The sequence below is a fragment of the Monodon monoceros genome, unplaced genomic scaffold (assembly GCF_005190385.1).
Source record: "Monodon monoceros isolate NGI ecotype Baffin Bay Population unplaced genomic scaffold, NGI_Narwhal_1 Super_Scaffold_19, whole genome shotgun sequence".
In the NCBI taxonomy this organism is placed as follows: Eukaryota; Metazoa; Chordata; class Mammalia; order Artiodactyla; family Monodontidae; genus Monodon; species Monodon monoceros.
In genome coordinates, this window is record NW_021703775.1 from 8,407,228 (window position 1) to 8,422,590 (window position 15,363).

General features: G+C 39.8%; 1 pseudogene; it reads left to right on the top strand.

Annotated features, from left to right (window-relative positions):
- The first annotated feature begins 377 nt into the window (after positions 1–377).
- On the top strand, positions 378–844 carry LOC114900535 (annotated as a pseudogene).
- The last annotated feature ends 14,519 nt before the right edge of the window (positions 845–15,363 follow it).

Here is a 15,363-nt window from a genome sequence, read left to right on the forward strand (position 1 = left end):
CTTGTTTGCAAAATTTTGATCTGTAGACTGACCCAGAGACTGGCTTCTATCTCACCTGACTTGGAGCTCAAAAAGGGAACAGTGGCATAATTTGGATTTCACACTGGCAGAGGCCACAGAAGACAGCAGTGGGTGCCGTGATATGTGAAAGCTGCAGAGGAACTGCGTACATTACAAGTAATAATATTTCTCAAAAATAATAGAAAAATAAATAGAGCATCTAAGGCTCTGAGAATAAGTTGGAGTGAGGCTCTTTGCAAAAATAAGCCATTTGAAATCAGCTGTGTATATAGAAGAAATTTCTAAAAAGCACACACACAAGCCCAGACAGAATACATGCACAGAAAACATCTGATATCTTCAGCCTCTACCCAGGGATGACCACAAAACTCAAGGCCCAGAGTCCTAGAGCTAAAGCCGGGAGACTGAAAAAATGCAGACCAGCGAGGCACTACTCATTCCCCCTGCTCTGCTCCACTCTTGTACCAGGGGCCTGATCAGGCCTGCGTCTGCCTCCTTCCTGAGGAGATCAGAGGTCCCATCTGAACAGCCTTCCTACAGCAGTGTCCCACTTCAGGTGGCCAGGCGGGAGTTCCAGACCAGTGTGGTCTCCCAGGACACTGACACAGCGGCCAAGTTTATTGGCGCTGGGGCCACCACAGTTGGTGTGGTTGGTTCAGGGGCCGGTACTGGAAGAGCGTTTGGCAGCTTGATCATTGGCTATGCCAAGAACCCGTCTCTGAAGCAGCAGCTCTTCTCCTATGCCATTCTGGGCTTTGCCCTATCTGAGGCTATGTGGCTCTTCTATCTGATGGTCGCCTTCCTCAACAATTTCGCCATGTGAGGCTCCATGGAGGTCTCCTACCCACCCCTGCTGCTTGGACTCCAGGCCATGCCTGGTGCTGGAGTGTGCTAAGCTTTACCATTAAACACAATGTTTCTCTAAACTCAAAAAAGAAAAGAACCTCAAGGGCCCATAAATTAGCAAAGGTCTTCCATATTGGTCTACAAATATTGGAGATGCAACTATTTTTTCAAATGCCAAATTTTCAATGATCACAGGGCATACAAAGAAACAAGGAAATACTCATTTAAAGAAAGAAAATAAATCTCCAGAAGCCATCTCTGAAGAAACACATGCATCAGTTACTAGACAAAGACTTTCAAAGGAAACTACCTTAACATAGTACAAGCCATATCTGGAAAACCCACAGCAACTGTCATACTCAATGATGAAAACTGAAAGCATTTCCTTTAAGATGAGGAACAAGGCAAGTATGCCCACTTTCACCACTTCTGTTCAACCAAGTACAAGAAACTCTAGTCAGAGAAATTAGGCAAAGAAAAAAATAAAATGCATTTAAACTGGAAAGAAAGAAAATTATCTCTGTTTGCAAACAATATGATCTTATATGCATAAAATCCTAAAGATTCTACCAAAAACCTGTTAGAACTGATAAATGAACTCAGCAAAGTAGCAGGATACAAATCAATACACAAAAATCAGTTGCATTTCTAAACACTAACAATGAATTATCCAAAGAGGAAATAACAAACACAATTCCATTTACAATAGCATCAAAAAGAATAAAATACTTAGGAATTAACCAAAGAGGTGAAGACTTGTACAATGAAAATGACAAAACATTACTGAAAGGAATTAAAGATGTATATAAATAAAGCACATCCAATGTTCATGGGTTGGAGACAATATTGTTAAGATGTCAATAGCACCCAAAGCAACCTACAGATTCAATACAATCTCTGTCTAAATCCCAAGGACATTTTTTACAGAATTAGAAATGCCATCCTAAAATTCATATCGAATCTCACAGGACCTTGAATAGCCAAAATAATCTTGAAAAAAATAACAAAGTTGGAGGCCTGATTTCCAAACATATTACAAAGTTACCATAATCAAAACACAGTGGTACTGGCATAAAGACAGACATATAGACAAATGGAAAGGAATAGAGAGCCCAGAAATACACCCTCATGCATATTGTTAAGTAATTTTTGACAGAGGTGCCAAGACCATTCAATGAGGAAATGACAGTCTTTTCCAGAAGTGGTGTTGGGAAAACTGGATGTCCACATATAGAAGAATAAAAATGGGAAGATGGCAGTGTGGGAAGACACAGAGTTAGCATCTCCCCATAACTAGGGCACCTGCCAGCCGCTGGTTGGGGACTCCAACACCCAAGGAGATGGGAGGAACCCCAAAGTGAACCGGTAGGACATAGGGGGACTGAGGGGGAAGGAGAAGTGGAGGCCAGAAAGGAACGGCACCCCTGAGGCCGGGAAGATCAGGAGAGGCAGGTGGAAGGGGCCTTCCGGGAGGAGCAGAACAGGAGCAGAGGGCATTTGCCCTGTCTACTCGGACCCGGGGAGCCTGCTGAGCTCCCAGGCCAATCCCCTGCCCTCCAAAAACCCTCCAGGCCGTGAGGGTCCTTGGGGACATAGGAGGGAGGCCCAGAATATAAGGAGAGGCAGGCGGGAGGGGCCTTCCAGGAGGACCAGGAGAGGAGAGGAGGGTGTTAGCCCCGCCCACTCAAGCCCAGAAAGCCTACTGGTCTCCCAGGTGAGGGACCCCGCCCTCTGAGACCAGGGGTGGGGGGCACGCCTGGGGCCCTTCTGTTCCTTGACCCTAAGCCCCAACACCCCACAGTCCCCAGGGCCTTTTCCAACACTGTGGGTCCTGAGCATTGGCCCCGCCCACCACCCAAAACTTGCCCTGCTTAGGCTCCACCCTCCACAGCCAAGGTCTTTTCTCCCTTTTTTCTTTTTCTTTTCCCTCCTCCTCTTTTGTTACTATTGTGGTACTGATGTAGTTTCCAGTTGTTGATTCATCTATATTTTTATTTTTATATTCTTTCTAACATATCTGTTATTTTTCTAGTCTAATTTTATTTTTTACTTTGTTATTGTTTTCTGTATTTTGTTTTTTATTTTTGCTGCCCCACGCAGCTTGTGGGATCTTGGCTCATGAGCCCAGGGTCAGGCCAAAGCTCCTGCCGTGGGAGCTCCAAGTCCAAACCACTGGACTAACAGAGAACTTCAGACACCAGGGAATATTCATTGGAGTGAGGTCACACGGAGTTCCTCATCTCAGTACCAAGACCCAGCTCTACTCAATAGCCTACAAACCGCCATGTTGGAAGCCTCAGGCCAAACAACCAGTAAGACAGGAACACAATCCCACTCATAAAAAAAAAAAAGAGAGAGAGAGAGAGAGAGATGGCAAAACAGTATGTCACAGATGAAGGAGCAAGGTAAACACCTACAAGACCAAATAAATGAAGAGGAAATAAGCAACCTACCTGAAAAAGAATTCAGAGTAATGACAGTAAAGATGATCCAGAAGCTCGGAAATAGAATGGAGACATGAATTGAGAAAACACAAGAAATGTTTAACAAAGATATAGAGGAACTAAAGAACAAACAAACAGAGATAAACAACACAATAATTTAAATGAAAAGTACACTAGAAGGAATAAATAACAGAATAACTGAGGAAAAAGAATGAATAAGTGAGCTGGAAGCCAAAATGGTGGAAATAACTGCTGAGGAACAGAATAAAGAAAAAAGAATGAAAAGAACTGATGACAGTCTCAGAGACCGCTGGGACAACATTAAATGCACCAACATTTGAATTATAGGGGTCCCAGAAGAAGCAGAGAATAAAAAGCGTCTTAGAAAATATTTGAAAAGATTGTAGTGGAAAACTTGCCTAACATGGGAAAGGAAATAGTCACCTAAATCCAGGAAGCACAGAGAGTCCCATACAGGATAAACCCTAGGTAAAACACACCAAGAAACATATTAATCAAACTAACAAAAATTAAATTCAAAGAAAAAATATTAAGGCAGCAAGGGAAAAACAAAAAATAACATACAAAGCAATCCCCATAAGGTTATCAGCTGATTTTTCAGCAGAAACTCAGCAGGCCAGAAGGGAGTGGCAGGATATATTTAAAGTGATGAAAGAGAAAAACCTACAACCAAGATTACTGTACCCAGCAAGGATCTCATTCAGAGTCAACGGAAGTCAAAAGCTTTTCAGACAAGCAAAAGCTAAGAAAATTCAGCACCACCAAACCAGCTTTACAACAAATGCTAAAGAAACTTCTCTAAGCAGGAAACACAAGAGAAGAAAAAGACCCACAAAAACAAACCCAAGGGCTTCCCTGGTGGTGCAGTGGTTGGGAGTCTGCCTGCCGACGCGGGGGGCGCAGGTTTGTGCCCCAGTCCGGGAGGGTCCCACGTGCCATGGAGCAGCTGGGCCCATGGGCCATGGCCGCTGGGCCTGCACGTCCAGGGCCTGTGCTCCACAGCGGGGGGGTGGGGGGGTGGGAGTGGCTACAGTGGTGGGAGGCCCGCATACCGCAAAAAAAACAAAACAAAAAACAATTAAGAAAATGGTAATAGGAACATTCATATTGATAATAACCTTGAATGTAAATGGATTAAATGCCCCAACCAAAAGACACAGACTAGCTGAATGGATACAAAAACAAGACCCATATATATGCTGCCTACAAGAGACCCAATTCAGACCTAGGGACACATACAGACTGAAAGTAAATGGACAGAAAAAGATATTCCATGCAAATGGAAATCATAAGAAAGCTGGAGTAGCAATACTCATATCAGATAAAATAGACTTTAAAAGAAAGACTGTTACAAAAGATAAGGAGGGACACTACATAATCATCAAGGGATCAATCCAAGACGAAGATATAACAATTATAAATGTGTTTGCACCCAACATAGGAGCACCTCAATACATAAGGCAAATGCTAACAACCATGAATGGAGAAATCGACAGTAACACATTAACAGTAGGGGATTTTAACACCCCACATACAACAATGGACAGATCATCCAAGCAGAAAATAAATAAGGAAACACAAGCTTTAAATGACACAATAGATCAGATAGATCTCATTGATATTTATAGAACATTCCACCCAAAAGTGGCAGAATACACTTTCTTCTTGAGTGCATATGGAACATTCTCCAGGATAGATCACATCTTGGGTCACAAATCAAGCCTCAAAAAATTAAAGAAAATTAAAGTCGTATCAAGCATCTTTTCTGACCACAACGCTATGAGATTAGAAATCAATTACAGGAAAAAAACTGCAAAAAACACAAATATATGGAGGCTAAACAGTGCACTACTAAATAACCAACAGATCACTGTAGAAATCAAAGAAGAAATTAAAAAATACATAGAAACAAATGACAATGAAAACACGAGGTCCTAGAACCTATGGGCTGCAGTAAAAGCAGTTCTAAGAGGGAATTTTTTAGCAATTCAATCTCACCTCAAGAAAAAAGAAAAATCTCAAATAAAGAATCAAACCCTACACTTAAAACAACTTGACAAAGGAAAACAAAGAAAACCCAAAGTCAGGGGAAGGAAAGAAATCAAAGATCAGAGCAGAAATAAATGAAATAGAAATGAAGAAAATAATAGCAAAGATCAATAAAACTAAGAGCTCGTTCTTTGAGAAGATAAACAAAATTGATAAACCCTTACCCAGACTCATCAAGAAAAAATGGGAGAGGACACAAATCAATAAAATTAGAAATGAAATAGGAGAAATCACAACTGCAGAAATACAAAGGATTACAAAAGACTACTACAAACAACTATATGCCAATGAAATGGACAACCATGAATAAATGGACAAATTCCTGGAAAGGCACAATTTTCCAAGACTGAACCAGGAATTATTAGAAAATATAAAACAGCTCACAAGTAATGAAATTGAATCTCTAACTAAAAATCTTCCAACAAACCAAAGTCCAGGATCAGATGTCTTCCCAGGCAAATTCCATCAAACATTTAGAGAAGAACTAACACGGATCCTTCTCAAATTCTTCCAAAAAATTGCAGAGGGAGAAACACTCCTAAATTCATTCTACAAAGCCACGATCACCCTGATACCAAAATCAGACAAAGATATCACAAAAAAAGGAAATTACAGACCGATATCACTGATGAACATAGATGCAAAACTCCTGGACAAAATACTAACAAACAGAATGCAACAGCACATTAAAAGGATCGTACATCATGATCAAGTGGGATTTATCCCAGGGATGCAAGGATTCTTCAATATACGCAAATCAATCAATGTGATACACCATATTAACAAACTGAAGAATAGAAACCATGTGATCATCTCAATAGATGCAGAAAAAGCTTTTGACAAAATTCAACACCCATTTATGACAAAAACTCTCCAGAAAATGGGCATAGAGGGAACCTACCTCAACATAATAAAGGCCATATATGACAAACCCACAGCAAGCATCATAATAAATGGTGAAAAACTGAAAGCATTTCCACTAAGATCAGGAACAAGACAAGGATATCCACTCGTGCCACTCTCATTCCACATAGTTTTGGAAGTCCTAGCCACGGCAATCAGAGAAGAAAAAGAAATAAAAGGAATACAAATTGGAAAAGAAGAAGTAAAACAGTCAATATTTGCCGATAACATGATACTACACATAGAAAATACTAAAGCTGACATTAGAAAACTACTAGAACTAATCAATGAATTTGGTAAGGTTGCAGGATAAAAAATTAATGCACAGAAATCTCTGGCATTCCTATACACCAACAATGAAAAATCAGAAAGAGAAATTAAGGAGACAATCCCATTTACCACTACAACAAAAAGAATAAAATACCTAGGAATAAACCTGCCTAAAGAGGCGAAAAACTTGTACTCAGAAAACTATAAAACACTGATCAAAGATATCAAAGATGACATAAACAGATGGAGAAGTATACCATGTTCTTGGATTGGAAGTCTCAATATGGCAAAAATGACTACACTACCCAAAGCAATCTATAGATTCAGTGCAATCCCTATCAAACTACCAATGGCATTCTTCACAGAATTAGAACAAAAAATTTTACAATTCGTATGGAAACACAAAAGACCCCGAATAGCCAAAGCAATCCTGAGAAAGAATAATGGAGTTGGAGGAATCAGGCTCCCTGACTTCAAACTATACCACAAAGCTACTGTAATCAAGACAGTATGGTACTGGCACAAAAACAGAAATATAGATCAATGGTATAATGCCCAGAGATAAACCCACACACATATGGGCATATGGGAGAGAATGCCCAGAGATAAACCCACACACATATGGGCACCTAATTTATGACAAATGAGGCAAGAACGTACAATGAAGAAAAGACAGCCTCTTCAATAAGTGGTGCTGGGAAAACTGGACAGCTGCATGTAAAAGGATGAAATTAGAACACTCCCTAACACCATACACAAAAATAAACTCCAAATATATCAAAGACCTAAATGTAAGGCCAGACAGTATAAAACTCTTAGAGGAAAACAGGAAAAACACACTTTGACATATACCACAGCAAGATCTTTTTTGAGCCACCTCCTAGAGTAACAGAAACAAAAACAAACAAACGGGACATAATTAAACTTAAAAGCTTTTGCACAGCAAAAGAAACAATAAACAAGACAACCCTCTGAATGGGAGAAAATATTTGCAAATGAAACAGACAAAGGATTAATCTCCAAAATATACAAACTGCTCATGGAGCTCAATATCAAAAAAACAATCCAGTTAAAAAATGGGCAGAAGACCTAAATAGACATTTTACCATGGAAGACATACAGATGGCCAAGAGGCACATGGAAAGATGCTCAACATCATTAATTGTTAGGGAAATGCAAATCAAAACTACAATGAGGTATCACCTCACACCAGTCAGAATGGCCATTATCAAAAAATCTAGAAACAATAAATGCTGGAAAGGGTGTGGTGAAAAGGGAACCCTCTTGCATTGCTGGTGGGAACGTAAATTGATACAGCCACTTGAGAACCGTATGGAGGTTCCTTAAAGAACTAAATATAGAACTACCATATGACCCAGCAATCCCACTACTGGGTATATACCCTGAGAAAACCATAATTCAAAAAGAGACATGTGGGCTTCCCTGGTGGCGCAGTGGTTGAGAGTCCGCCTGCCAATGCAGGGGACACAGGTTCGTGACCCGGTCCGGGAAGATCCCACATGCCGCGGAGCGGCTGGGCCCGTGAGCCATGGCCGCTGAGCCTGCGCGTCCGGAGCCTGTGCTCCGCAACAGGAGGGGCCATAGCAGTGAGATGCCCGAGTACCGCCAAAAAAAAAAAAAGACAGAGACATGTACCCCAGTGTTCATTGCAGCACTATTTACAATAGTCAGGACATGGAACCAACCTAAATGTCCATTGACAGATGAATGGATAAAGAAGATGTTGCACACATATACAATGGAATATTACTCAGCCATAAAAAGAAACAAAATTGAGTTATTTGTAGTGAGGTGGATGGCCCTAGAGTCTGTCACACAAAGTGAAAAGTCAGAAAGAGGAAAACAAATACTGTATACTAACGCATATATATGGAATCTAAAAAAAAAAAAAAATGGTACTGATGAACCTAGTTGCAGGGCAGGAATACAGAGGTAGACATAGAGAATGGACTTGAGGACATGGGGTGGGAGGGCAAAGCTGGGACGAAGTGAGAGTAGCATCGACATATATACACTACTGAATGTAAAATAGTTGGCTTGTGGGAAGCAGCAGTGTAGCACAGGGAGATCAGCTCAGTGCTTTGCAATGACCTACAGGGGTGGGAGAGGGAGGACAGGAGGGAGGCTCAAGAGGGGATATGGTGACATGTGTATGCATATGGCTGATACGCTTTGTTGTGCAACAGAAACTAACACAATATTGTGAAGCAATTATACTCCAATAAAGATCTATTTTTTTAAAAAAGTAAAAGAAAAAAAGAATAAAGTTGGGCCCTTATAGCATATACAAAAATTATTCAAAATGGATCAAAAACCTAAATATAAGAGATTAAACTATAAAACTCTTAGAAGAAAACCAAGAGGAAAAGCTTCAGGACACTGGATTTTGTAAAAATATTTGGAATATGATACTAAAAGTAAAGGCAATAAAAGAAAAGATAAATGGACTTCATCAAAATTAAAACCCTTTGGGGACTTCCCTAGTGGTCCAGTGGTAAAGAATCTACCTTACAATGCAGGGGACATGGGTTCAATCCCTGGTCAGGGAACTAAGATCCCACATGCTGCAGAACAACCAAGCCCACGGGCCACAACTACTACTGAGCTCACGCACCTCAACTAGAGAGCCTGCGTGCCACAAACTACAGAGCCCACGCACCCTGGAGCCTGCATGCCACAACTAGAGAAGAGAAAACCCACACACCACAACTAGAGAGAAGCCCGTGCACCACAACAAAGAGCCCGCATGCTGCAGCTAAGACCCTACACAGCCAAAAATAAATAAGAAATCTTAAAAAAAAAAAATTAAAACCCTTTGTACATCAAAGGACACTAATAACAGAGTGAAAGGCAATCCATGGAGGAGAAGAATATATTTCCAAATCAGGGATTAATATCTAGATTATACAAAAAACTACCACAACTCAGGAACAACAACAACACCGACACACATACACACACAAAACTGATTTTAAAATGGGCAAGATATTTCAATAAACATTTCTCTGAAGATATGCAAATGACCAATATAAGCACATAAGAAGATACTTAATATCTTAGTCATTAGGGAAATGCAAATAAAAACCACAAGGAGACACAACTTCGCATCCATTAGGATGGCTGTGATAAACAAAAATAAAGGAAAAGAAAAGAAAAGGTAAATAGCAAGCGTTAGCAAGGATGTGGAGAAATTGGGATCTTTTGCGTTGCTAGTGTGATGTAAAGTGGTATGGCTGCTGTGGAAAACAATTTGGTGGTTCCTCAAAAACTAAACATAAAAGCAGCATATGATCCAACCACTCCACTCTGGGTATACACCCACAAGGACTGAAAGCAGAGACTCAAACAGATACTTTTGCACCCATGTTCACTGCAGCATTAATCACAACAACCAGAAGGTAGAAGCAATCTAAGTGCCCATCAACAGATGAATGGATAAGCAAAATGTGGTTTGTACATGCAAAGGAATATTATTCAGCCTTAAAAAGGAAGGAATTTCTGACATATGTTACAACAGGGATAAAGCCTGAAGATAGAATGCTAAGTGAAATAAACCAGGAGGAAAGATATTATATTATTCCAATTATATGAAATATCTGTAACAGGCAAATTCATAGAGACAAAGTACGATAATGATGCCAGAGGCTGGGGGTAGGGAGTAATGGAGAGTTACTGTTTGTGTGGGTACAGAGTTTCAGTTTGGGAAGATGAAAAAGTTCTGGAGATGTGTGGCAGTGATAGTTACAGAACAATAGGAATGTGCTTAATGGCACAGAACTGTACACTTAAAAATGGCTTAAATGATCATTCTTATGTTATTTACATTTTACCATGATAAAAAAATTTAACTCCTTATCAAATGCAAAGTTATCTAGATTTTCTCCTATGTTTCCCTCTAGAAGTTTTATAGTTTTGTGACTTACATTTAAGTCTATGACCTATTTTGACTTAATTTTTGTGAAAGGTGTAAGGTGTGTCTCGGTTCTCTTTTAAAGATGTGAGATTTATATATATAATGGAATACCACTAAGCCATAAACAGAATGAAATTTGCAGCAACAGAGATAGCCATGGAGGGTATTACACTAAGTGAAATATGTCAGAAAAAGAAAGACATATGTGGAATTATATGTGGAATCTAAAAAATACACCAAACAAGTGAATATAACAAAAAAAGAAGCAGACTCACAGATACAGAGAACAACCTAGTGGTTACCACTGGGACAGGGAAGGGAAGACGGGCAATATAGGGGTAGGGGATTAAGAGGTACAAATTATTACATATAAAATAAGCTACAAGGATATATTATACAACATGTGGAATATAACCAATGTTTTATAAAATGCACATTGAAACTGTCAAAATATAAAATAAAACAAAAATAAAAGAATTCTAAAAAGAAAGAAGGTACAATTTTCCAAGACTGAACCAGGAAGAATTAGAAAATATAAACAGACCCACCACAAGTAATGAAATTGAAACTGTAATTAAAATCTTCCAACAAACAAAAGTCCAGGACCAGATGGCTTAACAGGCGAATTCTATCAAATATTTAGAGAAGAGCTAACACCAATCATTCTCAAACTCTTCCAAAAAATTGTGGAGGGAGAAACATTCCCAAATTCATCCTACAAAGCCATGATCACCCTGATACCAAAACCAGACATCTTTTACACAAAAAAAGAAAATTATAGACCAATACCACTGATAAACATAGATGCAAAAATTCTGAACAAAATACTAGCAAACAGAATGCAACAGCACATTAAAAGGATCGTACACCATGATCAAGTGGGATTTATCCCAGGAATGCAAGGATTCTTCAATATATGCAAATCAATCAATGTGATACACCATATTAACAAATTAAGGAATAAAAACCATATGATCATCTCAATAGATGCAGAAAAATCTTTTGACAATATTCAACACCCATTTATGATAAAAACTTTCCAGAAAGTGGGCATAGAGGGAACCTACCTCAACATAATAAAGGCCATATATGACAAACCCATAGCAAACATCATTCTCAATAGTGAAAAACTGAAGGCATTTCCACTAAGATCAGGAACAAGACAAGGATGTCCACTCGTGCCACTCTCATTCAACATAGTTTTGGAAGGCCTAGCCATGGCAATCAGAAAAGAAAAAGAAATAAAAGGAATAAATTGGAAAAGAAGAAGTAAAACTGTCACTGTTTGCAGATGACATGATACTATACGTAGAAAATCCTAAAGATGCCACCAGAAAACTACTAGAGCTAATCAGTGAATTTGGTAAAGTTGCATGATACGAAATTAATGCACAGAAATCTCTGGCACTCCTATACACTAACAACAAAAAATCAGAAAGAGAAATTAAGGAGACAATCCCATTTGCCATTGCAAAAAGAATAAAATACCTAGGAATAAACCTCCCTAAGGAGGCAAAAGACCTGTACTCAGAAAACTGTAAAACACTGATGAAAGAAATCAAAGATGACATAAACAGATGGAGAAATATACCATGTTCTTGGATTGGAAGAATCAATATTGTGAAAATGACTATACTACCCAAAGCAATCTACAGATTCAATGCAATCCCTATAAAACTACCAATGGCATTTTTCACAGAACTAGAACAAAAAATTTCACAATTCGTATGGAAACACAAAAGACCCCAGATAACCAAAGCAATCTTGAGAAAGAAAAACGGAGCTGGAGGAATCAGGCTCCCTGACTTCAAACTATACTACAAAGCTACAGTAATCAAGACAGTATGGCACTGGCACAAAAACAGAAATATAGATCAATGGTACAGGATAGAATGCCCAGAGATCAACCCATGCAAATGTGGGCACCTAATTTATGACAAATGAGGCAAGAACATACAATGGAGAAAAGACAGCCTCTTCAATAAGTGGTGCTAGGAAAACTGGACAGCTACATGTAAAAGGATGAAATTAGAACACTACCTAACACCATACACAAAAATAAACTCAAAATGTATTAGAGACCTAAATGTAAGACCGGACACTATAAAACTCTTACAAGAAAACATAGGAAAAATACTCTTTCACAGAAACCGCAGCAAGATCTTTTTTGACCCACCTCCTAGAGTAATGAAATAAAAACAAAAATAAACAAATGGGACCTAATGAAACTTAAAACCTTTTGCACAGCAAAGGAAACCATAAACAAGATGAAAAGACAACCCTTGGAATGGGAGAAAATATTTGCAAATGAAGCAACTGACAAAGGATTAATCTCCAAAATATACCAACAGCTCATGGAGCTCAATATCAAAAAAAACAAACAACCCAATTAAAAAATGGGCAGAAGACCTAAATAGACATTTCTCCAAAGAAGACACACAGATGGCCAAGGGGCACATGAAAAGATGCTCAACATCACTAATTAATACAGAAATGCAAATCAAAACTACAATGAGGTATCACCTCACACCAGTCAGAATGGCCATCAACAAAAAATGGACAAACAGGGCTTCCCTGGTGGCACAGTGGTTGAGAGTCCACCTGCCGATGCAGGGGACACGGGTTCGTGTCCCGGGCCGGGAAGATCCCACATGCCACAGAGTGGCTGGGCCCGTGAGCCATGGCCGCTGAGCCTGCACGTCCAGAGCCTGTGCTCCGCAATGGGAGAGGCCACAACAGTGAGAGGCCCGCGTACCACAAAAAAAAAAAAAAAAAAATGTACAAACAATAAATGCTGGAAAGGGTGTGGAGAAAAGGGAACCCTCTTGCACTGCTGGTGGGAATGTAAACTGATACAGCCACTATGGAGAACAGTATGGAGGTTCCTTAAAAAACTGAAAATAGAACTACCATATGACCCAGCAATCCCACTACTGGGCATATACCCAGAGAAAACCATAATGCAAAAGGACAAATGTACCCCAATGTTCAGTGCAGCACTATTTACAATAGCCAGGACATGGAAACAACCTAAATGTCCAATAATAGATGAATGGATAAAGAAGATTTGGTACATATATACAATGGAATATTACTCGTCCATAAAAAGGAACAAAATTGGGTCTCTTCAGCCAGAGACCCCAGGACCTAGTTCTGTCTACCAGCAAGCTGACACCTGCTCTGAGACACCATGGACCCCCTCAGCTAGCCACCCCAGGATTCAGTCCCACTCACCAGTGGGCCAAGACCAGCTTTGGGATACATCTGACACCACAGCCAGCCATGTTAGGAACTGGCCCACTCACCAGCAGGTGGACACTAGATCCGGGACTCCTGGCCCACAACCACCCACCCCAGAACCTGGCTCTGCCCACTACTGGGCCGGCACTAGGCCCTGGACACCTCAAGCTTCACAACCAGCCACCTTGTGACCTGGCCCTGCCCACCAGAGGCCTCCACACAAGGCAGGGCCTGGCAACCAATCAGACTGGGGCTGGCCATGCCTACCAAACCACCCACAGTTGTTGGCTGGCCACAAGAGAAGGACTCATGCAGCCCCCATAGGGGGCACCCCTAGAATATATAGCTCTACTGAAGAGAGGGGCAAGCACCACTGGGAGGTATAGGATGTCTCCTACAAAAGCCCACTTCTCCAAGGCTGGCAAATGTAACCAACCTACCAGATACATAAAAATAAAAACAGTAATCTAGGCAAAATGAGGTGACAGAGAAACATGTTCCAAATAAAGGAACAAGATAAAACCCCAGAAGAACTAAGTGAAGTGGAAACAGGCAATCTATCCAATACAGAGTTCAAGGTAATAATCATAAAAATGTTGAAGAACTTGAGAGAAGGTTCGATGAACAGAGTGAGAACTTAGAAGTTTTTAATAAAGAGTTAGAAAATATAAAGAAGAGCCAAACAGAGATAAAGAATAAATAACAGGAAAAAAAAAAAAAGAAATGAAAGATTCTCTAGAAGGAATCAACAGTGGATGAGATGATACAAAGGAATGGATCAGTGAGTTGGAAGATAAGAGTAGTGGCAATCATTGCTGCTGAACAGAAAAAAAGAAATAAGAATAAAAAGAAATTAATTGGGAGATTGAGATTGAAATATATACGCCAATGTGTATAAAATAGATAATAAGAACCTACTGTATAAAAAAATTTAATTTAAAAAAAAAAAAGAAATGAGGATAGTTTAAGAGACCTCTGTGACAACGGCAAGCATGCTAACATTTGCATTTCAGGGGTCCCAGAAGGAGAAGAAAGAGAGAAAGGCAGGGAATATATTCGAAGATATCACAGCTGCAAACATCCCTAACCTGGGAAAGGAAACAGACATCCAGGTCCAGGAGGCACAGAGAGTCCCAAACAGGATGAACCCAAAGAGGAGCAAGAAACAGAGTAATTGAAATGGTAAAAATTTTAAATAAAGGGTGAATATTAACATCAGCAAGGGAAAAGCAACAAGTTCCATACAAGGGAACTCCCATAAGGCTACCAGCTGACTTTTCAGCAGAAACCCTGCAGGCCAGAAGAGAGTGGCAGGGTTTAAAGTGATGAAAGGGAGAAACCTACAGCCAAGAACACTCTGCCTGGCAAGGTTTTCATTCTGATTTGATGGAGAGATCAAAAGTTTACAGACAAGCCAAAGCTACAAGAGCTCAGCACCACCAAGCCAGCTTTAAAAGAAATGTTACGGAACTTCTCTAAATGAAAAAGAAAAGGCAACAAGAAATATGAAAATTATGAAAGAAAAAAATCTCATTGGCAAAGGCAAATATACAATAAAGGCAGTAAATCAACCACACAGAATGCTAGTAGGAAGGTTAAAAGACAAAAGTAGTAAAATCATCTATATCCACAATA